The 27854-nt window shown below is 40.4% G+C and overlaps 1 protein-coding gene across 8 annotated transcripts in view; it reads right to left on the reverse strand.

The window, feature by feature from the left end:
• Window positions 1–27854, reverse strand: part of CDH4 (cadherin 4) — a 954442-nt gene that overhangs the window by 56609 nt on the left and 869979 nt on the right. The window lies entirely within an intron of this gene.

Genomic DNA, 27854 nt, shown 5'->3' on the forward strand with positions numbered 1-27854 from the left:
CAGGAACAGAGAGAGGAGCAGAGAGGAGGGGAGTTTTATTGCTCCTAATCCCACCCATCTTGTTCATTCTTAAAATTCCCATTACCTTCTACATCTCTTTCTAGCACTCTGTGCAAGAGGAATTCTCTGGAACTTCAGTTGAAGTACGTGGAGTTCCAGATGAAGTGTAAGGGACATTTAATCTTTAGCGTCATCCTTATTTCTTTCCAGTGATGGCATGGCGATCTACTTCTTCCCCATTACTTAACCTCTGAAATGGAACTGGCTACTCTTAACCATGACCTCTGCTAACCTTGTCCTGTTTCATTTTTACAGAAAAGCTTGCCTTTCACCAAATAATTGCAGTTTTCCATTAACCCTTGGCTCTTTTGTGAGTGTAACATCGAATATGTTTGAAGAGTTTACCCACATTAACTAAATCGGAAGACTGCAGGCATGGAGTGGATCCGGACAGTTATATATACCAGCACCAGGATATGGGACTTTGGTCTTACACAATGTGCTTGCAGGGTTATCTAGATTCAGATTTGATGGGACAGATGTTCCATCTACTGCTTCCCTAAAAGTTCCCTGTCTTTTCCACCTGCTGAAAACACAGAAACATTTCTTCACGTTTGCCGTAACTTTTTTCGGCTGTAAATGGAAGCCTGCTGTTTCTCATCCATCCTTCTGAAAATGCTGTTTAACTAATAAATAACAACAATAATATATAATAAATAACAATGGGATGTGCAAATTAGTTTTTTTTTTTAAAAAAGAAATAATCTTTTTTGTTTTCACCATTTCTTTCTACAGTCTGATTTAGGCAAAAATCAAAATGAGGCAGAATGAGCCCTCAAAGCCTGCATTACTCCTTCATGAGAAAGTGGCACTTTTATGTTCATTTAGAAGCTTATAAACAGAGAGAAGCTGTTTCATCAAACTACTTGGCTTTCGGGGTCTTGCTCATTGCGCAGAAGTGTGCAGAAGCTTCCTCCGGGAACACAATAGCCTTTCATCTGTAACCTAACACTCTGGTGCGTTCAAGCCCCGATACTATCATCTTGTTAGGAAGAAAAATTGTGAATTTATCCAAAATGGGATCTCATCCCAGTCTCAATGATGGAGCTTCTGTACCAATGACCTTTAACAACCTTTCAGTTCAACAATAGAAGATCTTTATATTGCAAGTCAGAGAACGGGGAAGGGAGGGAGGAAGAGAAAAGGACATGTTAAAATGCTGGTCCTATAAAAAGTGTGGGCTTCCATTTTAAGATTACATTGAACATGCTTTTTCATTAAAATCACCTTTGTTTGGGCTCTGAAAATAGATAGTGTACAACAGAAGCTATCTGGAGACATCTGGGAGGAATATTTGATGGCGGAGTATAAACCAGTAGTGATGCTCCAGTGAGAACTGTTGGAATTCATTAAAAAATGAAAGGAGGGTAGCTGGCTTGTCCCTTCACCCACATCATAGTTTCATTGACTGAACAAAATTGGAACTCTAAACCACAGTAACCCTCGGAAGCTACTTGTGGCTTAGGCTGTGAAACAAAATGACAAAATGATCAGAAACTGTTTTGAATTGAATGTAGTTGTTATTAGGTGACATCAGGCCACCTTGAACTTATGGTGACCTTATACTGTATATTAGTGATCTCTGAAAGGTCCTACCAACATTATTGCTCAGTTCTTGCAAATTAAAGGTTAGGGTTTCCTTTATGGAGTCAACCTGCCTCATCACTTCTTTCCTGCTTTCATGTTTTCCTGACATGATTGTCTTATCTTTCCATGATACATCCAATGTACATGAGCCTCAATATAACCACTTTAGCTTTCAGCGAGAGTTTCAGGGTTGACTTGCTTATAGAACCTACTTATATGTTTTGTCTGGTGGTTGATGGCGTCTGCAACTCTTTTCTTCAACACCACATTTCAAATAAATCAATTTATTCTCCGTCAGGGTCCTTCATCATCCAAATTTCACATTTATACATAGTATTCTGCGGCATCAATGATCTTGCTCTTAGTCTCCTGCAACACATCCTTATTTCAAGATCATTTCTAGTTCCCTCATAGCTGTCTTTCCAAATCTCAGTCTTCTTCTGAGTTATAAGGCATAGAAAATATGTAAGCTGGAACTTTATAGGGACACTAGACCTGTCCAGCTATTATCTACCTACTTCTAGGCAATACACTTAGGGAGGATCATGTAGCTCCCCTCATTGTAGTTTTCTGCACATGGGGTACGATTTATCTGAAGATCTAAGGTAAAGGTTCCCCTTGACATTTAGTCCAGTCATGTCTGACTCTAGGACGTGGTGCTCATCCCCCTCTCCAAGCCGTAGAGCCAGCGTATGTCCATAGACAGTTTCCGTGGGCATGTGGCCAGCACGACTAGAAACGAAACACCGTTATTGGATGCATGTAGATCTTCAGATGCATGTAGATCTTCAGATCTACATGCATCCAATACATTTGCAAAGCTAGGGTTTTTCTTCATATGTTAAACCTATACACAACCAAGAACCTCCCCATTTTACATTTATCATTCTCCATGTGGGAAATGATGGAAGTGGAGGGGTTAGCTGCACTTCTCTAAGTGTGTTGCCTGGTTTGGGGGTCTCTTGATGTTTACAGGACTGGGCTCAAAAAAACAAAATGAAATGAAACAGAGGTCATAAATCATTGCATGTGTGAAATGCAACCTTAGACCCTGGCATGAATGTTTTCTTGTGTGACCTCTGTATTCCACGTCGTATGTCTGAAGAAGTGGGCAAAGAAGGTCCACAAAAGCTTACATTAAAATATAACAGTCTTTGAGGTGTTGCTCTGTTTTTTTTTTTTTTTTGTCTTTTTAATTCTTTTTGGGTTTTTTTGCCAGATATGCTTGCACAGACTAACACAGTTACCTCTTCTTAAGCTGAGAACTGGATAAGTAGATTGAACAAGATTACTCAGCTAGGACAGCTGTAGATTCTCCAAGCCTGTTCATTTGTACTTGCTCCAAAAAGGTATTTCGCTGGTACCTCCAAGCCTCACTTCCTCCACCACTCAGAGGCAGTGGCCAGAGGAGGTGAGACAGGAGAGACAGGATGCTTGCTGGGAGTGGGTGCTCCCTGGAGAAGGCAGGGCTGAGAAATGCAGAACAACTGTTCAGACAAAGTACAAACTGGCATTAACCACCAAAATTGGTGGTTCGTGCCCATAATCACTCTAAATCCTCCACCCTCTCATTGTTCCTGGAGGCCTTGTTTCTTGAAGCCCATATTTCTTGAAGAAATATGCTTCTATACTATATATAGACCCACATTCCAGGCTCACACATGCGCACATGCACACGCACACGCACACGCACACGCACACACACACACACACACACACACACACACAGAAAGAGAGAGAGATGTTGCATATATTTTTTACTAATATCTGTGCATTCCTTTAAACTAGAGACAAATATATTTCAATACAAGAGCAGGGGGAATAACCATCTTCCTGTCCTGTTTGTAAGCTTTTCAGAGCTCTGCAGCAGATCACTTCTTACATTCTCACATTAATATAAATTTCTTCCTATGAAACAGTTCATAAATGCAGTTGATAACTCTTACTCTGTATTTTGCATGCTTGGAAGATAGTTTAATCCATGCCAGTATAATACAGTTTTTATCAAGGAGGTGCCACAGCCTTTTAAATCTAGTTTAGGATTTTCGTATTAGCCACTCACTTCCCAAATGAGTTTCAGATTTATTTATTTTTCCAGGCAGCAAAGTACGCACAAGTTTCTCAAGATCCTGAAGGATCAGAAGGGGGAAGACTTGTGAGGATACTCCATTGGTTCCTTAATTCTTCCATTCAAAATCCTTTAGAGGGGCAAAAACATGAATGGGACCCATTAGTCATGTACACTAGATCTCTAGGAAAGAGACCAGTAGAATCTCAGTAATACTGATTCTTTACATAAGTCTGTTGTACCAATACATTTTTTTCAGTGGTCACATGGCATATATATCAACAGGAGTATTCACATTGTTTTTAACTGCATCAATTCATTTCTTTCTATTTGAACTATCATAGCAGACTACACTGCTCTTTAATTTTGTATCAGTTCATTTTCTCTACTGTTTCTTGAGGCAAACAGTTCCCCCTTGTTGTTGTTTTAGTTACCAAAGGTGATATATCAATAGAGCAATAGTGCAGTATGAGCCTTCTGTCCTTCTTCCCTTTTCCCTTCCCTCCTTTACTCATTCATCGCTTTTCCTTTATTTCTCCCCATATCTCTCCCTTTCTTTTCCCTTTTATACAGCGTGGGGAGGAGGAAGCATATTGTGAAGATCAGGTGGTTATTTTTAAAAAGAGAGTAGATGTTAATGTTATACCCCTTTCTTTACAATTCAAAGCAAGAAATGACTCTATTTCTAGCCCTCGTGCACCCACAAGGGAGGGAGGAGAAGGCTGCCAACTTTGAGCTGTCTCCTTCTGAGCAATATATTCATGTTGCTACTAGTGAAAACAAGTGGCTTCCGATATCCCATTAAAAAAATTAAAAAGAATAGTTGCCATGAAGTGGCCACAGTGCCCAGAAACCCAACCCTTTGGCAAAGGAAATAAATCGACAGCAAAAGTTCACACATGCTGAAATGATAAGAAATGAAACAATCTAAAAAACCAATCAAATTGGTATAACTGGAGTTCTTTTGGCAGGTGTGATTGACTTGGAATATTGTCACTCAAAACTTTCCTGAATTCAGTATAAACTGCTGATGCCCCTGCCTTGTGAAACGTTGTGATTATGCTCTGCTTTCCTCTTGGAATTGCCCTTATTTTAAAAACCTGGCTGTTCACTTAGGCATCCAAGGCACAATGAGATCCATTTCTTATCTATGAGACTGTGAGTTTATATTGTTTTAGTTAATGAACTGTTTTTAAATGATTTCATTTATTCCACTCCAGCCTGAGATTTGCTGATATTAGAGTGAACATAACAGAACAAGGTATATCCAAGGAGAAATTTCCCATTACCGCCCCCTACTGATTTTCTATAGTCTCCTGTATCCCAGCCCAACTCTCTATCCACCATACCACACTGCTGATATGGGACAAATTAAAAAAAACCATTTTCACAAACAAATAGTATTGTACCCCTTCAGTTGTCCCTGCTTCCTTTAGTGCATTGCGGGAAGTATAGTTTAGAAAAGCTACTGTGAATTCTGTTACAATTCCATACCCTGTACTCCGTGACAGATAATGGTTGTTAAACTGATTGATGATTAAACCAAGTTATGTTCACTGCTATGGAGATCTGAAACAGTTTCATAGGACCCAGTGAAATGTTGTTAACGAGAATGATGTCACCAGAAGTTGCAATTAGATAGCTCATAAGCCAGACATAATAAGTCTGTTATTTTCAAAAACATACTGAGCTGCGGGGAGGGCTCATGGCCTGAAGGGAGCCATTTAACCCCCATATTTCAAGGTGGAGTTCCCTCCCACACTTGATTTATAATTTATTTATTTTATTTATTTTATTTATTTTATTTGTATCCCGCCTATCTGGTCAATCGAGGACCACTCTAGGCGGCTAAGTTGCCTATGATATTGAATCAAATTTTAATATTTTATTCTGTTGAAACTGAGGATGATTCTGTATAATTCTAGATCTTCTGCATATGCACAGCCTCCATGACTAAGCACTCAGACTCCACTTCATTGTTATACACTTGGCTGGCAATTGCTGTAAACAAAACACACATTATAACAGGCAATCAGTGAAGGATACAGTTTGATGTAAAAAGGACACAACATTACACCTGCTGTCGTCTCAGTGCATTTCCTTAATACACATGCGCAAAGTGGGACATAGACGGCGCCTCCCTGAAGAGTGGTAAAGCATTATGCGTACCCTCGGGTGTCCCTGGTCAACATTGTCCAGTCGGCAAATCCTTCACTTCCAGAAACGTTGCGCTGGAGCAGCACCAAACCCACCCACTTCGTGGTTGCCCACTCCCTGGACGACGGCTGAAATTGAAGAAAAGCTTTTGTACACATCTCAAGCTCTGACCGTTTCTGGTCAAAAACAATCTGATTGCCTTGACATGTTAATTGGTTCTTGATTTTGCCGGTATTTCATGTGCGTCCATGATTTTAAACTGTGCAAAGGAAGAATGGAACAATAATTTGAAAGCTCCTAATAATAGGGAGCTGTTGTCTACATTCATAATTCAGGATTCATAACTTAGTGAGATGCAGTGAGCTATTACAAATTATGACCGGGTGTGTCCACCCATCACTAATTTTAACAACCATACCATGCTGGGTCTAGGTCCATAGTGGGGGATACACTGATTTAACAGAGCAGTGGGCTTTCTCAAGAATGTGTTTCTAATAACTGTGACTTTCAACAACTGAGATTAATTTGGCATACCAGAAAGTCTGGTAAGATTTGATTAGTATTATTAAAACATTGTTTTTCAGCAAAACTCCCAATTGTTTCTCCAGTGTCATTTTGCATTGTTACAGGAACTAGAGTGGGTGTAAGAATAAAAAAAACCACAATCATATTCTGTTTTGTCCTCTCATTTTTGAGGTATTGCACATGTTTCCAGGCTCCGTTACGCACACTGTCTTTTTTTCTCTGCTCCATAGTTACTCAAACATGTTCTTCTGGATAGACCGCTAAATCCTTATGGGGTTGCAAAGAGGCTGGAGAGATATCAACAAATAACACACGCCATTTCCACCTGTAAATAGACTTGTTAGTTAAGGCTAATTGTCCCCTTAGAAAATGATGTGCAAAGAAATGCAGAGATAATTTATAAGATACTGTATCCTAGTCAGTTTAAAGAAATGGGTTTAATTTAAAGTGACTACTTTAAATTGTTGGTTCTAAATTGTACAACAGGTAATTCAAACTGTCTTCCATACAAATCAGGGACATGATAATTTATATTTTATCTTCATGTTCTAAAGCACATATTGAAAGCTTAACCATTTTGAAAAAATCTGTTCTCTTAGGAGGGAAATACTCAACTTTGGAATATTTTTGTCAACAGATAAAATGTTACATTGAACAGTCCTGGACCCAATTGCTTGCCCCAATAAATCAACTGCCGAGTGAATCAAGACTAATGTAAATCCCATTGACTTAAGGAATCTACTACCTGGATTTGGGCTTAGAAGATCACAATTTCCAGTAAGAACTACAGCCACTGAAACCAGGTGTTTTTAATTTAATTTTTATTTTAAATTTCAATTCCTTCTGCATCTGCATAAAAGAGCATAAAAGAACACTGAACTGAGTGGGTTCTGACCACATGAGAATTCCAAATGTTTTGAAGGTTTGCAATGGGGATATGATGTTGTTAGGGTTGGGGGTTTACTGTACAGATCTTCTATTTCTTACAACAGTGGATAAAACTTAGGGATAGTGTGAATTTTGCAACAAAATATGGTTCTGGAGGACTATTGTGTCCCATCCTGGTGCATGACAATTGAATTTTTTAAAAAAATTGTCCATGTTTGCATATGCATTTGTTTCAGTCCAGTGACAATTTGGCCCTTCTGGAAGTGTCCCAAGTTACATTTCGAATGTAACTTAATGCTGAGAACCTTTACCCCTTTTTCAGTGTAATTGCAACTTTTACACAGCAAGTTGCAATGTCAGCACAACAACCTGCCAAAGACACTGGTATTTTTGTTTATAGCAGGGCTGCTGGAATTTGTAGACTAGGTGGTTTCTTGAATTGGAAGACTCCCCGAGTTTAGAGTCTGCCAGCCAGGAGAAACTGTTTGCTTTAGTCTGCCAACACACACTGCTTTATGAAAGCAAAGATGCATCCCAGGCTGCTGTTTACTGGAATCCAACGTGAATACATATTAGTGGAATAAAATCTGTGGTTTGCTTCCCAACTGCAACTCAACGCAGGGAAGGTTGGAGACCATTTAATTGAATTGTGGACATTTTTTGTCGGCAACATCTGGCCCCGTTACATCTCATTGCACACATCTAGGAGAACTGTGTGTTGGAATTGGCATCTCATTTTTACGTTGGACATTTAATCCTCATTATTATATAATACATATTATGGGGTTATTGGTTGATGGATTTCTGTCTCCTGGCTCCACAGATATTAATGGAAGACGAACATTGTAGGGAGGTTGTATTGAAGGAAAGCATTGCAGCAGGAGGTATGTAACATGGGCAGATGTTACCAGTGAAATAGTTCATGACAAATAGTCTCAAACCAAGCCAACAGGGTATCTGGCATGGTTTATGTTGTGGGCTACTTAAGCCATAGCCCCGGAGAACACAAGGATGCCATGAAATGTAATGCATGGCCCGTCAAAAGGACTTTGCCCAAAGATCAAATATTAACCATCGCTGTTTAATCTATTTGTATTATAGTTTCCCGTAACAGCAAGATTTTCCTTCTGTTTGGAAAGAAAAAGAGAGCACCTAAAAATAAAGTAGTTATTTCTGTATATGCAAGGGATCCACAGGCACCTAGAAGAGCTAAACTATCAAAGTATTTAAATTATATATTTTTAAAAGAAAGTGCAAATGGGCTTGTGAGCATCTTGGTTATAGAAAGGGGATGTTGTAATACTCAGGACTATTGCCAGTGGCATTTAGATCCCAAATCCTATTAGCCATGCCTGCTGGTGTAATGCAGTTGGCCCAAATCTCTACAGAGAATTACAGCCAAGCTAAGAAAACAGTACAGATCTGTGTTATCATGTGCTCTGTTGCATTATACAGCATACAACAGCGAATGCCCACACAAACCTCTTACCTTGTGGCAGGCCACCATAGAGATTTATGCTAACAAAAGAAATCTCTGGAGCAGCTTGTGTGGAACAAATTTTTTGAGACACTACAGAGGAGTGGCTGCCCAGACTTGGGTTCCCAGATGTTCTTGGATTAAAACTCCCCAAAATCTTCACCACTAACTGTGCTGGCCAGGATTTCTGGGAGTTGTAGTCCAAGAACGTGTGGGAACCCAAGCTTGGGAACCAATGCAACAGGGTGTTGTCAGAAGAGAAAGTGCAGCTGACTTAACTGACCTCAAACTGGGCATTGCACTTTCAGTTCTAGATTTTAAATAAAGACAACAATTTTTTTTCAACTTAAAAAATGCACCAGGGTCAACTGTCCTTTTAGGTTGAGAAGATATAATAAGATGTGGGAAGAGAGAGTTGTGTGCTACGTGATTTGCCCAACACGTCGTTGTCGTTGTCGTTTAGTCGTTTAGTCGTGTCCAACTCTTCGTGACCCCATGGACCAGAGCATGCCAGGCCCTCCTATCCTCCACTGCCTCCCCGAGTTGTGTCAAATTCATGTTGGCTGCTTCGCAGACACTGTCCAGCCATCTCATCCTCGGTCGTCCCCTTCTCCTCTTGCCATCACACTTTCCCAACATTGTTGCCCAACACAGAGTAAGCTAAATACTCCCTCCAGAGATGGTTAAAAAAACACAAAAACACAACATCCTTCTATATCAAATGCTGAACGAACTTTTTGCTCTCTGTTCAGTGGTTCTTCTCCATGGAATGGAAGGGGTCTGTATCTCTTTTGAGCATGAAGACATCTTGTCTGGCTTTTCCATGGGCACACTCTGAACCAGTGCAGTGATTTTAGATTCTGATGACCCTCGGCTCTCACAATACCAGGCCATTCATGAATGGTGTTTTATTGTTTTCTTTTCAATTGGCCTAAGTCTACAATGGAAGGTTGAAATGTTCAGTAGTATTAGGTTTAATTTTAAAGCAAGCAATTTTTTTTAAAATTCCATTTTCAGAAAGTCAAATAGAGCATTTCCTAAATTTTTTTTTTTTTTTTTGATAACAGGAAATTGGAACCTCTTATTTCTTCTTCTTCTTTTTTATAGGAATGCAATTTTTGTGCATGTGATTTTGGACTCTGAGGTCTGAAAAAATTATTACAAACTTTCATCAAAGGTGTTCAAGAAGCCAAGATTATTTAATCAACTCCATTAAGCTTCCTGTTTAAACCTCCATATACCGTATATTTTCTAAATCTTCTGGAATTGTTATTGCAATTAAGTTTCCTCTCCTTTTTTCCACAGTAGACTATGTTACAGTAATTAGATATTTTAGAAAATGAGTTACACTCATTCAAGATAACTAGCTTTACTTTTACATTTGATTAATCATATTACCACTGAGGTCTGACATTTGTCTCCGGGGAAACTTTAATAACCTTGTTTTAATTCTTCTTTTAGCCACTGAGAAGGTGTAAATGAACAAATATAAAACTATCTTTTCCTCCCAATCTTACAATTATGTTGGGTAGGATTCCACCCTCCGTGACCTATTTTAAAGGGACAGTGTGTATCTAATCCTAATTAAACACAGAGTGCAAATCAGACCTGAACAAAAGTTTGAACCAACACTGATAACTAAAGTTTCGTTTTGTACTTAGGGATTAGATAATCTTTTAGAATAGCTATAAGTTTTTAAAATGGCTTGTGCTGATATCCCTACAGGGCATGCCCATCAAAATCTGCCCTATCTTTTTATTAGTCCGAAAAAGCATTTCAATTAATGTATCTGCTTGTTCCATTTAAATTAATGAACTGAGAACTAAAATGTATGGTGATGTCATCAACCACAGCAGGACTGGGACTGGCAGCAGTGATTTCTGGACATTAAAGAGTTCTTCCCCAGTTCTGCAGTTCTCAAGGTCTTCCTCAGGAGGAAAGGGATCCTTGAACCCTGTTTGGGGTCTGTGAATAGGAATAGGAAATATTTAATTAATCCAAAACAACAGCGGTTGTTGACATCGCCTGAGTTGAGCAGAGTAAAGCTGTGCAACAGGATTTTGACCTATGCTTGCATTTTATGAAAAAAATATTCAGGAAAAAAGCTACATCTAGTGTGATATCCTGGGAAGTTTCATTCTAAGTCTCCCAGAATTCAGTGCAACTTCATTTCTGGCAGACACATTTAGCACTCCAGATTTGGCTTTACGAACCAATAACAAAAAGCCAGCAGACTGGAGTTTTTGATTAGTTACTTTGCAGCAAATTAATATTATTTCTTATAAACTGTTGTACAAAAGTCAGTGAAATCAGCATCACTGGATACAAGCCAAATCAACCCAAGTGGCTACATCACTCTAAACCATTATGTAGACATATGTCCCATTCATAGAAATAAGAGTCATGCACACATAGAATGGATATAAACGGTATGTTCAATAGGTCACAATTAGCTTAAAATCAAATATGTCCATTTTAACTATGTTATAAATGAGGCTGTTAATTACCAGGTTTGTTGTAGGGGGGAGGAAGTGAAGTTCTTTATTTGATATTTGTTTAAAATGTTATTCAAATGATTCAGAATTTTCCCCACAAAGAAACAATAAAATCTACAGTAGTTATAAAAAGAAATCATTTGCTGCAGTGTCTGTGTGTTTGTGCTAGCCCATTTGTAAAAGAGGGCCATTAGCTATCAATCATTTTTAATTCATTTGATGGCCAGTATACCGAAAACTTTCCGCAATATTGCGAGCTAAACAGGAAAGAAACAAAGAAGTCTAAGGCCCCATGGAGAGAGAAAATATATTTTAACATTCTGCTGAAATGACAAGTAGTTTTCAGACTTTTAGATGAACACATGGTGATCAGGATGTTAGGGCTGGTGGGCTCAATCTGGCTGCCATTTTTCACACGTTTATATCCACAGACCCTTCACATGGGTAGACTAGTGTTTGGATAAAGAATGGAGGGAGATCTAAGGAGAGGTTTATGATTAGGGGTTTGGATTGTTGATAAAATTGTGGAAACTGTTGAAGTATATATAAGGGGCGATCATTGTGGTTAAGGGCATGGTATTATTTATACAAACTCCATTCATTGGAAAGCCTGAGATGGCCTCCAAAAATTTAAGACAACAAATGGAGACTTGGTCTGTTCAATCCTAAAGTTTTGGAACAGTGGTACAAGAAACAGAAAAGGAATGGCAGATTACTATGCAAAAGACAATAATAACAGGGTTTCAGCAAGTGAATGAAGGTCTTAGCAAAATAGAAGATCTGATGAAAGTGACAAAAGAAGGGTCATTAGATGCCAAACAAAACTTAAATGAAGCTGCACAAACTTTAAAACCATCTTTATTGGGCACGACACCAGGTAACATAGATGGGATAGAGAGTTATCCAGTGACCTATACAGCTTCCAAAATTAAAAAGCATTATGTTAAAAATCTCAAGAAAGCAGAGAAAATATGGGAAGTGACAAAAATGGATATTCTGTCGGATGGGCTGAAAGACTGTTCAATTCAAAAGGAAACTGAATGATGGGATGTATTGTATAAATGGCTGCAGTTACCAGATAGTGTTGGAGTAACATAGAATTAAACTAAAATTAAATGATAAGATGAAAGCAGGAGGGTAATCAAACTGTGAAAAAGCAAAAAGTTGATTTGTTATTGTAATATGAATTGATTGGATGATGGTATACTCTGTGTTCTCCTATCCCCCTAACCCTTTTTCCCTCTTCCCTCTTCCCCCTTACTTTTTGTATTCCCTACCCTGTCCTTAAATAAATTTTTAAAAAATAGCCCCCCGTTGTTTTCTAGGACGGATTCCTCGCTATACAGGCAACGAAAATGGCCGTTGTATGGAGGATCTTCGCTGGACGAGCAGGTATTCAGCCAACTGGAATGCATTGAACGGTTTTCAATGTGTTTCAATGGTTTTTTAAATTTCGTTTTATGACATTTTCACTCTACAGCGATTTCGCTGAAACAAATTAATGTGGTCAAGCAGGGCACCACTGTACAACTGAAGTAATGCTATTTGGATCCCTCCTGCTGCTAAAGTAAGAGCAGAAGACAGCTGTGTGGAGGGCCAAGGTAGGGAAGCGAGAAACTCAGTGTCATCGAAATTTCCCAAATTCCACATGCCTTGTCTTTCCATCATTATTTCCTATGCAACTGCAAGAATTTTACTTCTCACAGTGAAATGTGTGCACATATTTTATTGGAATTTCTATAATATACATATTTAAACCTAATCAGCACACATTTTCCTCAGTAAGTAAAGTGTCTCTGTGTATTTTTTAAAAAATTCTGTGCATTTCCACCATTTACGTTTTAATACATACATAATGTTTGGTGGACACTTTATTTCTCAGAAGCAACCTGTAAGCTACCTTGCAAATTCACAGATTCTCAAGATAACTCTTCTTTCATGGAGTCTGAGGAGGTGCAAAAACACAACTTTTGTAGATGTTGTTGAATCCAATGACTTGCTTATGTCTTGGGCTAGCAACTTTAGAAATAATGCCACAAAAGAACCCAACGGTTCTGAAAGAGTTTTTCAGAATTGACAACCACAGCAGAATATAAAAAGCTAGCTTATACATACTAGTAATCTCTTTAGGGCAGCACCATCTATATTGATTCTCTAAAATTTCAGTTGGAACCTTTCCTAGTCTTAAGAAATCAAATCTCAGACCTTCTGCATCCAAAGTACACACTCAGCTATTGAGGTGTCACTCTCCCTTCTAACCACTAATATTGATTGCATTAAAAGCCATGGTGTACCAAACATTGTGGTGTTGTTTTGTATTATTATAGAAACTGGAAAAGAGCCATTGCCTCCAAATGCTTTATCATATACATTATCTTTTACCTGGCTAAAATATCATCGCTCGAGGAATGTGGCTCACATTTCTACAAAACAGCACTCAAATGTTGTCGAAATATGACAGTCCAAAGAAATCAATCAATAGAGGTTTTGGCAAAGATGCTTCTTAAGATCTGAGAATTATCTAGACAACTCACTTTCCCCCTAAATGATGCCATCTGTTTGCAATGGATCACATCCAGCTAAGACATTTCCATGGCTTTTCTTTTCAAGGATGTGTTTCAACAAGATCCCTTCCATTATCTTAATGACTGATATTTGAGCAGTTCCTCCCCCTACTGCCCCCCCAGGGCTGGTTGAGCAAGGATGGATACAATACTAGTGACACAGCTGGGCAAGGAGCTGAGGAACATATGAGCTGTAGCAGTGGCTCAATAAGGAGACAGAGAGGGAAGAGCAGGGGATACTATTAAAATACAGTAGGACCTCCATATATGCAGGGGTTTGGTTCCAAGCCTCCTTGTGGATGCCAAAAACTGTGGATAATGGTGAACCTTACACATAACATGGTCTATGGCTCCCTCAAATGTCCAGTGCAGGTAATTACACTGTGGAAACATGTGTTTCTGTTTTTTTCTTTTAATATTTTTAATATTTTCAGACTGAATAAGTGAAGCTGTGGATACCAGTCCCATGGATATGGAGGTCCTACTGTATCACTGTAAGGCAACATGAATGAAGGAATGAAAAATGGAACCATAGATGATGATCTCTGTCCCTGTTATTTGTCTAAATAGATAATTAACCCAACTTCAGGATGCAGTGGAAGATAGGAGGGCCTGGCGTGCTCTGGTCCATGGGGTCATGAAGAGTTGGACATGACTTAACGACTAAACAACAATAACAAATAATTTGCATTTCTGAGGCTCCCTTTTGGAACATGACGGAAGAAGCTGAAAATGACCTTAGGATCTTTTTCCATGTTGTTTTTCATTCACTCTGACCTGAAAGTCCCATGTCTAATGCTGAGCTCATTTTAGACAATCCTCTACAAATAGACTGAATGCACAGATATAAAGTCAGGTTATAGCTGCTGATCCTAATGCATGTTTTGGTGTCTCCACCCTACCAATGTCCGTACATTCAGCAAAACATCTGCAGGGGAGAGAGGGAACCAACCTGCATAGAAGTACGATATGACACCTGTATTTGCAGGATCAATATTCACATTGTCACTTATCCATGGTCTGCAAATATTAGAAATAGTAAAAGAAAAAAAAATTCAGAAAAAAAACCTGTTTTTACATGTAATGTCAGAACCGGCCACTAGAGAGAGCCAGAGACTGTGCTAGGAATACTTGTTAGTGACACGATCTTTCCCACCCTCTAGTGGCCAATTCTGGTAATGCATGTAAAATATTCCACCACCACCCCCAGTTACCATGCTATCATATCAACAAAAGTACGCATAGTCAAAGCTATGGTTTTTCCTATGGTGATGTATGGAAGTGAGACCATAAAGAAGGCTGACCGCTGAAAAATTCATACTTTTGAATAGTGGTGCTGGAGGAGACTCTTGAGAGTCCCCTGGACTGTAAGGAGAACAAACCTATCCATTCTGAAGGAAATCAACCCTCAGTGCTCACTGGAAGGACAGATCCTGATGCTGAGGCTCCAATACTTTGGCCATTTCATGAGAAGAGAAGACTCCCTGGAAAAGACCCTGATGTTAGGAAAGTGTGAAGGCAAGAGGAGAAGGGGACGACAGAGGACGAGATGGTTGGACGGCGTCATTGAAGCGACCAGCATGAATTTGACCCAACTCCGGGAGGCAGTGGAAGACAGGAGGGCCTGGCGTGCTCTGATCCATGGGGTCACAAAGAATCAGACAACTTATCGACTAAGCAACAACAATCATATCTCTCCTCAGTCTTCTTTTCTCATAGAAAAACCTCTTAGAAAAAGAGAGCTACCTTCTAAAGTGATAGATTGGTTGGGGATGATTTTCTTGATGAACCCCGAGAAGACAATCCGCAGAGAGATCCAATACAGGAAGCAATGGGAAGGAAGCAGAATTTTCTATATGGCCTGGCCTCAGCCATGAAAAAACAGCCCCCCCACCTTCGCCTTGCTTACTCCCTCACTGCTGCTGAACCAACACTTTTTGCCCCATTTAATTATTTATGAGGGAAGCTTCTGTAAAAACCCTGAAATGCAATTAAGAGCAGAAAAGTCCATTTCAGTTGAAAAGTGCTGAATTCCTTATTCAAACAAGACTCAACCGATTTGCAATTTCCAGGATGGGTTGTTTGTATTTAATTGGCATGCATGGGAAATTAAGGAAGTGTACCTGGCACCAGGCAAGGGAAACTGTGCTGGATTCACTATGAATGCAGACCTCCAGAGGAAGAGATCTCTGGCCTGGGCAAAACAGAGGAGCATATTTTAAACATTTGGCCCCTCTTTCTAAAAAATCATTAATAAGTTATGCATTTCCTTTACAAGGAAATGAATGAATGAAGGTGCTCTGGATCATTGTCCTGGTACTTACTTACATTGTTCTTTCTCATTCACTACAAAAGTTATAAAAATAACAGGTTACTTTTTGCTTGCTTTTGATTTTTAAAAAGTATTTCTTGAGTATAAAAACATGACCCACTAAAAGCTAGGGCTGTTATTCTTTGCTACATTACTATTTAAAAGTAACAATGCAAGTAATATGCCTATTCCAAAAGTAACATATCACAGGTAAATTTAATTGTACTGTATTACTTCAAAGCTCTAATTCTAAAAATCTGAATTCTAGCAATAGATACCCAGACACCTCTGCCAGGGATCTAGGCAGAATATAATTGTGATGATCACTTTTACTGTTTGTGTGTTTTTCGGCAACATCTGGTGCTCAGAGGCAGGCCTGGTGCTGCCATTAGCCAGAGTAAGGCAGGTGCCTCAGTTGGTAAATACCGGAGGTGTCAGCAAGATCTCGGAAGAAACAGCCGCATGCCACATAGCTTCCTCTGCTCCTTCTCAGTTAATCTGTTGCCATTTGAAATGGCGAAGTTAACTTCGGCATCCCTAGTGCAGAAGAAAGATCCCACCCCCAGTTAATTGGCTTTCTGCACACCAACTGGCTGGCTGCTATCTTTTTCTTCATCTTAGCTATCCAGACTGAGAAGTTGTGGACATAGGTGAAGATGCACCTCTCCCTTTCCTTCTGACTTAGACTCCTCCTTATGGCTTCATAACAATACGGTCCTCTCTCCTGCAGACTCATTGAACAGAACGCACGTGGTGACAAGGCGTAGCACCAGCTGAGAACCCCCCTGCTTTTCAAACAGTCTCCTTTCTTCTTTGAATTCAGCAGCACTCAATGGGACTATCTCAAAGCAATGCCAAAGGGCAAAATTTAAAGTAGCTTTTAATAAGACCTCCTAAGGTTTAAAGAAGCTGAACACGTTAGCTTTATTTTTTATTTTTTTGAAAAGATGAAATTGATTGCAAGGGTTCGTCCAACCCACCTCTCACCAGAAACCACTGCTCTGCTAATCACAAACACTTCAGCTTGGCTACATAATACTTCTCTTATACGGGCTACTGCAATTATATATATAAGTTTTGCACAGTAGGCAAATCGAAGCTAACTTTTAATTAACATTTAAGACACAGAAGTCTGATCATGCAAATTTGTCTGCATCTCCTCTTGCTTGCTTGATTGTTCCTGATTGAATATGATAAAAATAGACTTTGTCTGAGATGTCTGTGGATGTAGCTCTCCCTTTCGCTCCCCTTCCTCTCTGATTAAGCCTTTACACATGACAGGAAGTCCACGGATAGCTAGAAACCACAAAAAGTCTGTTGTGCCGAAAGTACCCCCCAAACCAGTTATACTTCAGTGTGATCTTTCAGTTGGGAAAACTGTATTTACTTCATCAGATATGGAACGTCTTTCATCGCAGTGATTTCCTTTCATAACATCAGGATTGCCTTGCAGGTAAAGGAATACCCTTTCATCCTGTATTTAAGTCCAGGGCAGGGGTCCTGGGTGATTCCAATTTTGGAGGAGCTGTAAATTCACTTTGGTTTTCATTCTGCACTTTATGGGAGTCATCATAAGTGTTTTGGGAACATGGTCCAGCACCTGGGATAGCTCCTTTAAAATTCAGGATAAAAGCCGGAGTGGATTTATATCAGGTTGCAGCCCCTGTCCCTTCACTATCTATGCAACTAGAGTCCTGTTTGATTAATCTCCAGACTATTAAATGAATGCTTGATATCAGAGTTTATCAGAGCTTGGAAATAACTGGTTACACATAAGAAGTTATTTGCAATTTTTTTTGGCAATAGCTAAGGCATAAATAAGGGACTATTCTAGCATAATAAGGGACAAAGTCACTTTTTGTGTGCTACTGCTCTAACTCTTCTGTTTTACTTTCGTTGATGTAAAGTAGCCTTGATAAATAATAACAGCAGCAGCAGCAACATCAACAATCTTAGAACTGCAGAAAGGCCAGCAGCCTGTTCAAAATGTCTCTGATGTTTTTGTGTAAAAAGCTATCATGCCTTGGAAATACCATGAGAACGCTCAGTGGAAAAGGCAAGAATTCTGGGTAAATTGGAAGGCAATAGAAAAAGAGGAAGGTGGAACCTGAGATGGATTGACTCATTAAAGGAACCATGGCCTTTAGTTTGCAAAATCTCAGCAGAGCTGTTGAAGACAAGATGTTTTGGAGGTCATTAACTCATAAAATTAGTTGGAAGCTAGCTGACAGCATGTAAACAAATGAGAATGGAAATATGAGATGCTTAAAATGTAACTATAAGAGTAATGAACTACATGGGGTAGTTATTTCAAATAATTGCTTTAAAATTAACTCTCCAGGTGCTAGATATTATCATCTGGTTATATACAAGAATGAGGGGGAAAAGAGAGAGAGAGAGAGAGAGAGAGAAGAATATGTCTGAGGAACATTTATGGCTCCGTTTTTTTCTAGAGATGGGAATATTGCATAATTAATCATAGCAATTAATGTTCTTGAACTGCAGCTCCCAGAATCCCCTAGCCAGCATAACTACTGGCATGGCGGCTCTGGTATTCTGGGAGATGTAGTTTTTGTTTGTGAGAATTAACAGGAAAGGAGGACCTGAGGAGAATAAGGCTGGAATGATTCTTTGAGCATGGGTGCTTTTATGTATGTGTGTGCAACTGACAAACATATACAAATTTACATAATAAGATAATTAGTTCTTTATCTCTCTCAAACAGACACTCTCCTGCCTCCTCACTTGGATCTCCTAAACTCATTGTTTCATTAAAAGCAAAAACCATCATTTGTTATGTCAGTTTAGAGATATTTACCTCAGACCACAGATTCTCCTTAGCTCCTCATTTAGCTCTGAAGTCTTTACGACACCATGTTGACCTGGTGTCCATCTTTTTAGCCTGAAAGCATTTGAAATGTGTTAACTAATGTTTGAGTGTGGTGTGTGTGTGTGTTTTTTTTAAAATGGATTTATTCTAGGCACTTCCCAAACTAAACACAGAACTGAGTGCAATCTATGTCCAGCAATGCCTACTTTCCCACACATATGAAAACCATCCATTTGAGAAATGTACACAAATGACCAGGTTCACTTCTGCAGCACAGAATACTATTTTTCACCCCGACAACATACTCACTGTGTACTCATGCATTTTTCAAATGGACATGTGTTACTTACCGCCACTCTCACTGCCTTCTCCTTCCCCTTTATACCCTCAGGGCCTCCCTCTTCCCTTCTAGATTCCTTGGACTCTTGCCCTTGACCCTTAGCCTTGCCCTTTCCAGGAGGTTCCCTGCCCTTCCCATCCTCCAGGAAAGCCCCTCCTGTTGTCTTCTCTTCCTCCACCTCCATTGGTGACCCTGGCAGGGCTTCACAGTAGCTGCCAGATGGTGTGAATAATGGAGAGATCATTCAGGAGATAATTTGGATGGATAGCATGGGGCAATGGCATGAACCTGGGATCCTCTGGGTCTCCCTCATAGATAGATAGATAGATAGATAGATAGATAGATAGATAGATAGATAGATAGATAGATAGATAGATAGATAGATAGATGATAGATAGATAGATGATAGATAGATGATAGATAGATAGATAGATAGATAGATAGATAGATAGATAGATAGATAGATAGATAGATAGATAGATAGATAGATAGATAGATAGATAGATAGATAGATAGATAGATAGATAGATAGATAGATAGGTAGATAGATAGGTAGATAGATAGGTAGATAGGTAGATAGGTAGATAGGTAGATAGGTAGATAGGTAGATAGGTAGATAGGTAGATAGAGAGAGGGGGGAGGGAGGGAGGTTTTAGTCAATAAAGACATGTATTCGTTATTGCACCCATTTTAAAAATACACAGGTACACTTTAATGATACAGTATTGCTATAAAAATACAACAGAACACATGGAACATACAAAGAATGGACTTGATGATGGGAAAATGAGGACCTTTATGCAGCCAGATTTCACAGATCTCTGCCCATCTTCAGTGCTAAACTGTTTTTGCAACTTCGCATGCTGCCTTTGGTAGGCTTGGCTGGGAGGGACCTTTCAGGGCTGGGGTGACTGTCAGTCCATGCAGCACTAACCAATCATTCCCTTCAATGAGAGTGCCGCCTCTCTGCTCAGAGCTTTTTCCCTCTCTAGAGTGTGCTGAAGCCTCTTGTGGAAAGCAGTTGTGTTTGTCAGTTTGCTGTTTGATCTGTTCTATTGTAAGGAATGAAACCTTTTATTCTTTCTCTTACAAATATCGCTGAGTGAGTTATTGAGACTGTAAGTGCCAGCTAATGAGAAAAGAAGTGGACTACTCTGGAGATCTCAAAGCTATTCTGTTCTGTGAATCCCTGTACTTCTGCTGTGCAGCTAGAGGAATTTAACCAGAGTTTCAAAACTCTGCAACATTAACTTCATTTTGCAACTCTGCAGCTCACACATCCATTTCTCATCTCTGCTCATCTAAGGCAGCACGCACAGACAAATTGGGGGGTCTACTTCCACAGAGCCACAGCAATTCCTGCCAACCACTACACTACTGCTTTCCTTTGCTCCAATCCAGCTGTTAACTAAACTGAAGTGACCTTAACTCCTGCTGTAGACCACGGAAGTTGTTGCAGCGGTGTAACGCTATGTCCTCCTGGGCTGCATTTCTATCCTGAAACTATTAAAGCCTCGGGCCAGCCGCTTTGATTGGCAGGTAATTTGAGAGCACAATGGGTTGTGTGGTTGCCTGCTTTAGTGCCGAATCCAGCCCCTGATCTCTCTTTCCTTTGGTGCCATTCCAAGTACAAGCCTCCATTGCCATTGTTCTTTCTCTCCTCGTAACCCAGTACAGTGGGGTCTTGACTTAAGAACGGCTTGAGTTAAGAACATTTTGACTTAAGAACCACTCTCATAGGAAAATATTGACTTGACTTAAGTACTTAGATTTGAGTTACGAACTGAAAAAAAACCCACGTGGGAGGCAGGGAAAGTGCAAAATGTGAACTTTCAGTTAACTGTTGGCCAGTGAAAAGGGTGCCTGTCTGCTTCCTCACTCCTCCCAGCATTTAAGAGAGTGGATTGGGAGACAGTCTTCGGACTGCCTGGTACTGTCCTGCCTGGACTGTATTTTCCCTGCCTTCCCTGAACCTTTCTTGACCTAAGAAAAAAAGAAACAAAATATCCCCCTCTAGTGGTTGAAGGCGGAATAGCAGCTTCCCATTAGTTTCTATGGACGGAAAAGAGCAGATATGGATCAAATGGTTTTCAATGCATTCCTATGGGAAATGCAGATTTGACTTGAGAACTTTTTGACTTGAGAACCGCCTTCCAATACGGATTAAGTTCTCAAGTCAAGACCCCACTGTACAGGATTGTTTTAAAGGATTGTGGAGTTCTCTGGTAGATGAAACAAATTCTGCTTCAGGAGGAGGTGGCGTGCCCAGGGGGTGCAGGTGATGTGATGCAGGCAGTAGAGGAAGCGTCCATGACCTCTACTGTCTTATTATTACCCTTTGGACTAAATGGAGAAGCTGTTTTATCCCAAGTCACACCTTTGGACTGCACTGTGTACACTGACTTCAGCAGAGATCCCCCAGGGCTTCCGGGAGGTATATTTTCCATCCATACTCAGAGATGCCAAAGACGGAACCCCAAATCTTTCGGATGGGAAGATTGTGCCTTTCTGCTAAGCTGCATGCTTTCCCAGAAGGTTAATGTTGCTACTTTGCAATAGGTTTGTAAGCTGATCATATTCCTTGATCCATATGTCAGGGATTTATACACTTGACTGTTGGGAGATAGCAATCTTTAGTAGTTAAGTGGGGGCAATGCTAAAATACTGAATCCTTGGCATCAGTAGTTTAAAAAAAAACAGGTAAAAATGGGATAGAAAGGACTCTTACCTGTGATCTTGGACAACAGCTGCCACTCAGAACAGACAACACTATCTTGAAACTGCAGAGAACAGCTGACTTCAAAAAGCCTTGCATGGCAGCATTCACTGAATGTGGAAACCCTTGTCCTTTACTTTAAGGAAAGCAAAATGAAATAACCAGTCCTTCTGCCACTGATGTTGCTAACTGATGAGGTGTTCCATGACATCATCAGTCATGTGTTTGGCTGAGCAACCGAGATGTGCCCCTGCAAATCATCAAGTAGCTGCAATGAGCTACAGCAAGTTTTGCAAACCTTAGGCAAACATCAGTGGGATTCTGGATTGGAAAAACTGGATTGCAGGGCAGGGCAATTCTAATTCTCAGATATGTCAGACTTAAACTGGAGTGGTGATAGATTTCTGCCAACAGAGAATGTTTCTGCTGATTGCGGGTTCCATCCTCCCTTGCCTCCCCATTACAGTGGAAATACACTGATATCACCAGTGAAAGATTTCACTCATGACATTTCAGGTCTGTGGTGATGCCAGGTGTGGAACTAATTGATAACAATCAGTTGTTTCTAATTAATTCATATTTTTTGTAACAATGAAGCTAAGCTATATTAGACCTGTAACCCCAAGAGGGGTAACTCAACTCCTTTTGAGGCATCATTATTTCCTCGTATAGTTATTGGAAACTATTTTAAAACAGAAACTATTTCAATTCCTGGTGGTAAACCAAAAAGTAAAGAGCTGCTTTATAATTACACTTCTCCCTTCAACAATTCTGGAATTAGCGGTGCCGGACCCCCATGTAGTTCAAAATCTGTATGTAACTCTTATGCCCCCCCCCAAAAAAATGTGAGTACAAATCATGAACAGTTGATATTCTCTCTCTCTCTCTCTCTCTCTCTCACACACACACACACACACACACACAATCTCTCCTCCTTCTGCTCCCAAACACAGCAGCACACTGCTGTGATTCATGTGCTCCCAGAGGCATCTGGTGGGGCCACTGTGAGATACAGGAAGCTGGACTAGATGGGCCCTTGGCCTGATCCTGCAGGGCTCTTCTTAGGTTCTTATGATCTTACGACTGTCCCCAACCTATTTCAGCCTCCTAGCATGCCAGAGCACCCACCCCTGTCACCACAGGGAACCACCATGACAGGAGAGGGGGCCACCTGGGCTGACACCATTGGACCAGGGACCTCCACACTGCCAACAACAGGGGTCTCAGTAAGTTCAAGACCAGGCCACATCCTGGAGAACAATTGCAGTGCATTTCATGAATATTTATTTATTAATTGAAAAAAAAATCTGTGTATAACTAAAACTGTGCTCCTCAAACCCATGCAATTCAAGAGAGAAGTGTGTAACTATAACAGTAATCAGATACTTGGAGCCCCCCGTAGAGGTACAACTGTAACTAGCAAATTTGTAGAAGCAAACTGTCTAATATTTGCATAATGGCTCTCAGTCATGCTAAACTGGGGGTGGTGAAGCTCATTCCGCCCACTCACTGCTTTCAATGCTAGGAGTTTAAAATAAGAACATCTTCCATGCTGAAAAAGCCCAGCAAAGCCCCTGGCAGTGGCTCTCGGGTGTTTTAGACAAGTGTGTGGCATTAACCATACCTGGAGATGCCAAAGAATGAACCTCATGTCCTTAGGATGCAAAGATCTCTCCTCCGTTTCAGGTGGCAGCCCTTTCCAGCCCTACCTGGAACTGCAGATAAGAGAACCCTGGATCTTTGGGGTGCAGACTGTGCCTTTTGGATAGACACTCCCCCTGCCCCCCTCCCATAACTGGTTCTACTGTAGCTGCTGAAAACAACAACTATCCAGTAATTGGGATAAGGTGAGAGTCGCCAATTCTGCTCCTCTTTGATCATGTTTAAGACCTGTAGTGTTAACATCTGAGACAGATGCTTGAGACTGCAGCCCCAGACATGCTTACCAAGGATTAATTCCCAGAGTATACAGTGGGACTTACTTCTGAGTAAACACACAGAGGTCTAAGCTTTTAATATTGCCTCTAGTTTTGTGCCCATCTGAAATGGATTTCTGACTATAACCCAGGGAGCTGATTTATTTCAAAGGTCAGTTTCACTAAAGAGCAGTGGTTTATATAACTGTAAAATACCCTCAGGTCTGAATTATGGAAAAGAGCAAGTTGGGTGAGTGCGAAGTGGTTCCTGGACCTTGCAGAAACTTTCTGCTCTGTTCCTGAATTTAGAAAAATTGGTTGAGTTGTCCTTTTTATTCCTGCTCGATGGGAAGGCTACAGTTCTCTGATCCGTTTAGCTGGATTTTAGGGACAGATGTCTTGGTGAGCTTAAGGCCTTCAGGGGCTGCATGCAAAAACTCCCCATTCTCATGGGGCATTTGGGTGCAGGCTGTGCCTCCAGATTGGTTTATTGGGAAGGACGCTGCAACAGTATGCATGAATCTCTCAGGAGGAAACAATACATTACAATGCAGCAATATGAAACCAAGCCCAAGGAATCCCTTCTTCCTTGCAAAGCATCATCAAGGATGATGGCAGGGGTGGGGGTGGGGAGAGCAGTTGTCAGCAAAGAAAGAGATGGAGTCGAATTAAGATCCATCTGTTCTTTTCTGCGCACACTAGGTTTCCCCAGTTTGGCACTAGAAACCCAGATCTGGGATGTTTGTGTGTGTGTGTGTGTGTGTGTGTGTGTGTGTGTGTGTGTGTTCAACTTTCATGAGAATGGTGGAGGATATTATGTATGTATGTATGTATGTATGTATGTATGTATGTATGTATGTATGTATGTATGTATGTATGTATGTATGTATGTATGTATATGTATGCGTGTGGAAACAAGTTTCAAGTATCCTTTTCCGCTCTCCTGATCTAATAAAAAAGTGGCAAGGGAATTTTTAGAACAAGTAGTCCTACTTGTGTGTAATGCACACTGTTCCAAACTAGATCATCCCCAGCTGATGGCCCTCCAGGCTCTATTTGAAGACCTTTGCTGAGTGAGAGCTTATGAACATGCCTCTAGGTAACTGGTTCTATGGTCAAACTGCTATTTCTGGCACAATGTTTTGCTTAACATTCAGCATCTTAGAACATTTCCCCTACCGCCCTAGAATCAGACTCATAGGACTGCCGAGCTGGAAAGGACCCTAAGAGTCATAGAGTCCAGCCCCCCGCACAATGCAGGAAATCCACACCTTAAATCATCCCGTGCAAGTGGTCATCTAAACTCCGCTTAAAAATCTCCAGTGAAGGCGAATCCACACTCCTCTGAAGAAGCTGATCCCATCATCAAATGGTTCTCATTGTTAAGAAGTTCTTCCTAATGTTTAGTCAAAACATCATTCCTTTTGATTTGAATCCATTATTACTTTTCCTCTCCCCTTGAGCTGCAAAAACAAGCCTGCTCCATCTTCCATATGACCTCTGTTAAGGCCATTTTGAATCTTGATTCTGTCTTCTGATGTATTAAGAGCCCCTCCAAGTTTGGTGTCATCTGCAGATTTAATAAGCATCCTCTCTATATCCTCATCTAAGTCATTAATAAAGATATTGAGCAATAGTAGGCCTAGAACAGGTCCCTGCAGGATACCACGTGTCACCCTCCTCTCCAGGATGGTGAGAAACTGTCAGTAAGCACTCAGCCAGCAATAAATCCACCTAACCATAGGTCCACCTAGCCCATATTTTACCAGCCTGGCCACAAGAATATAATGAGGGACCTTGTCAAAAATCTTGCTGAAATCCTGGACTAGACCCTGTAATGTAGGTATGGTTGAAGGCACCACGGAACAAGACTTTGATCTCTTCCACATGACAGCATTCTGGGTTCTTGATGAAAATTGTTATGATCCCAGAATCTGGAAAGCTTCTTTTTCTGTACTGCAAACTGACAGCACTCCCTATACAACATTCCCTCATCTCCCAACTATAGTTTCCATAGAAAAGATGAGTTTTATTACACATGGACATGACGTAACATGCAGTTTAGCACCAAAGTCCCTGTCATTGTGCAGTCAAGTAGCAAAGAATTTGCTCCGCTTCTTCTTCTTCTGTCCCTTCTATCAGAAAGAAAGCAACTCCTTCACTGCAGCAAATAAGAGGCTTCCTACAGATGTTCAAAATATAAGCCTAACCCCAACTACTAGTCTCATTTACAGAATACCCACTGAATCAATCAGATTTACACAAGATGTTGACTTCCCACTCAAGCAGTGAGTCTTGATGGGTCTTACTCATCTTAAAATTAGAAATTGAATAATCTCTATAACTAGAGATTGCCATAATCTACTATTAAACAGGAGGGACAAGAGAGGCCTTTACTGGGTGGTACCTTCTTCATTAGCTGCAGCTAGAACATGTGTACCATTTATCTGAAATATTATTCTTGAATGATAATAACTTTTGTAGCATGTCAATTTCAATGACATATTTACTTGTCAGAGCACCTCTCCCCATGCCATCAGATCATCACAGGCTATGGTCCTTCCAATAGCCACACTGAAGGAGGCCAGAAATTTTTTGACAAGAAGCCAGAACTTCTCGGTGGTGGCACCAATTAATTAGAACCACCTCCCAATGGAGCTGTGTCTGGCCTCTTCCCTTCCAAACTTCAAGAGGCTGCTGAAAACTCATCTCTTCTGGGAGACCTTTGGTGGCAGCCACTTTTGAACTTGCTTGCCCTGTATTGCTGCTCGGTTTCACTGGGCTTAATGCCTTGTCTATTTTAGTCTATTGTTGCTTGGTTTTTATTATGTTTGATATGCCATTATACGTTTTTGTTTGGTTTTTACATGTACACTGCCTGGAATAGAGCTGGACACTAATAGGGCAGTATATAAGTATACCAACCAACCAACCAACCAACCAACCAACCAACCAACCAACCAACCAACCAACCAACCAACCAACCAACCAACCAACCAACCAACCAACCAACCAACCAACCAACCAACCAACCAACCAACCAACCAACCAACCAACCAACCAACCAACCAACCAACCAACCAACCAACCAACCAACCAACCAACCAACCAACCAACCAACCAACCAACCAACCAACCAACCAACCAACCAACCAACCAACCATTTTATTTTTGTTTTCTAGCACAGAGGAAATCACTTTATACACCCATGCTTATGCTAAAAGACTGTTACAGATGTTGGCATCTTTCTTTGATATGAACTGAGTCTTTTGCTTTTTACCATGGCCTTTGGCTGACAGCAGAGAAACTGAACTAATTAAACAGGGAATTAGCTAATGACAAGAATGAGGCATGTTTACACTACACGACTTCCAAAAAGAGACACACACACCCCTAAACCTTTTGCACATTCAAGCAATGACTCAAAGTGTTATAAGTACAGGCACTGGTCAATTGACAGCTGCTTAAAAATCCGGCTTTTAACATCTTTATTCAGGAAACAAATAATCCCTCAGGTAGGAGCACTGCAGATTTGGATTTAAAAACCTTGCCCACTAGATGTCACCATGATTCACTCAATGGTTTAAAAGGAAGTATATCCTCTTGCACCAGAAAGCTTTCAGAGCTCTCCACCTTCCTTTCCCCTTGAGAATTTGAATGCTTTGAGCCATAAATGCTACAGGCTTGTGTGTCATCCTCTGTGATGAGGAAGAGCACAAAGGTATGGCTGTGAGGTGACAGACAAAATAGCCCAGTGGTTAGAATTGAGGAGACCCAGGTTCAAATTTCGCCTCTACCACAAAGCTTACCAAATCGTTTTCATTTTCTCTCAGCCCGGAATATTTCATGAGTGTTGTAACTTATAAAGATGCTATGACATTCACACTCTTTTGTCAGCAAATCAGCATGCTGGTTTGTTT

This window comes from Pogona vitticeps, chromosome 4 (genome assembly GCF_051106095.1).
Source record: "Pogona vitticeps strain Pit_001003342236 chromosome 4, PviZW2.1, whole genome shotgun sequence".
In the NCBI taxonomy this organism is placed as follows: domain Eukaryota; kingdom Metazoa; phylum Chordata; class Lepidosauria; order Squamata; family Agamidae; genus Pogona; species Pogona vitticeps.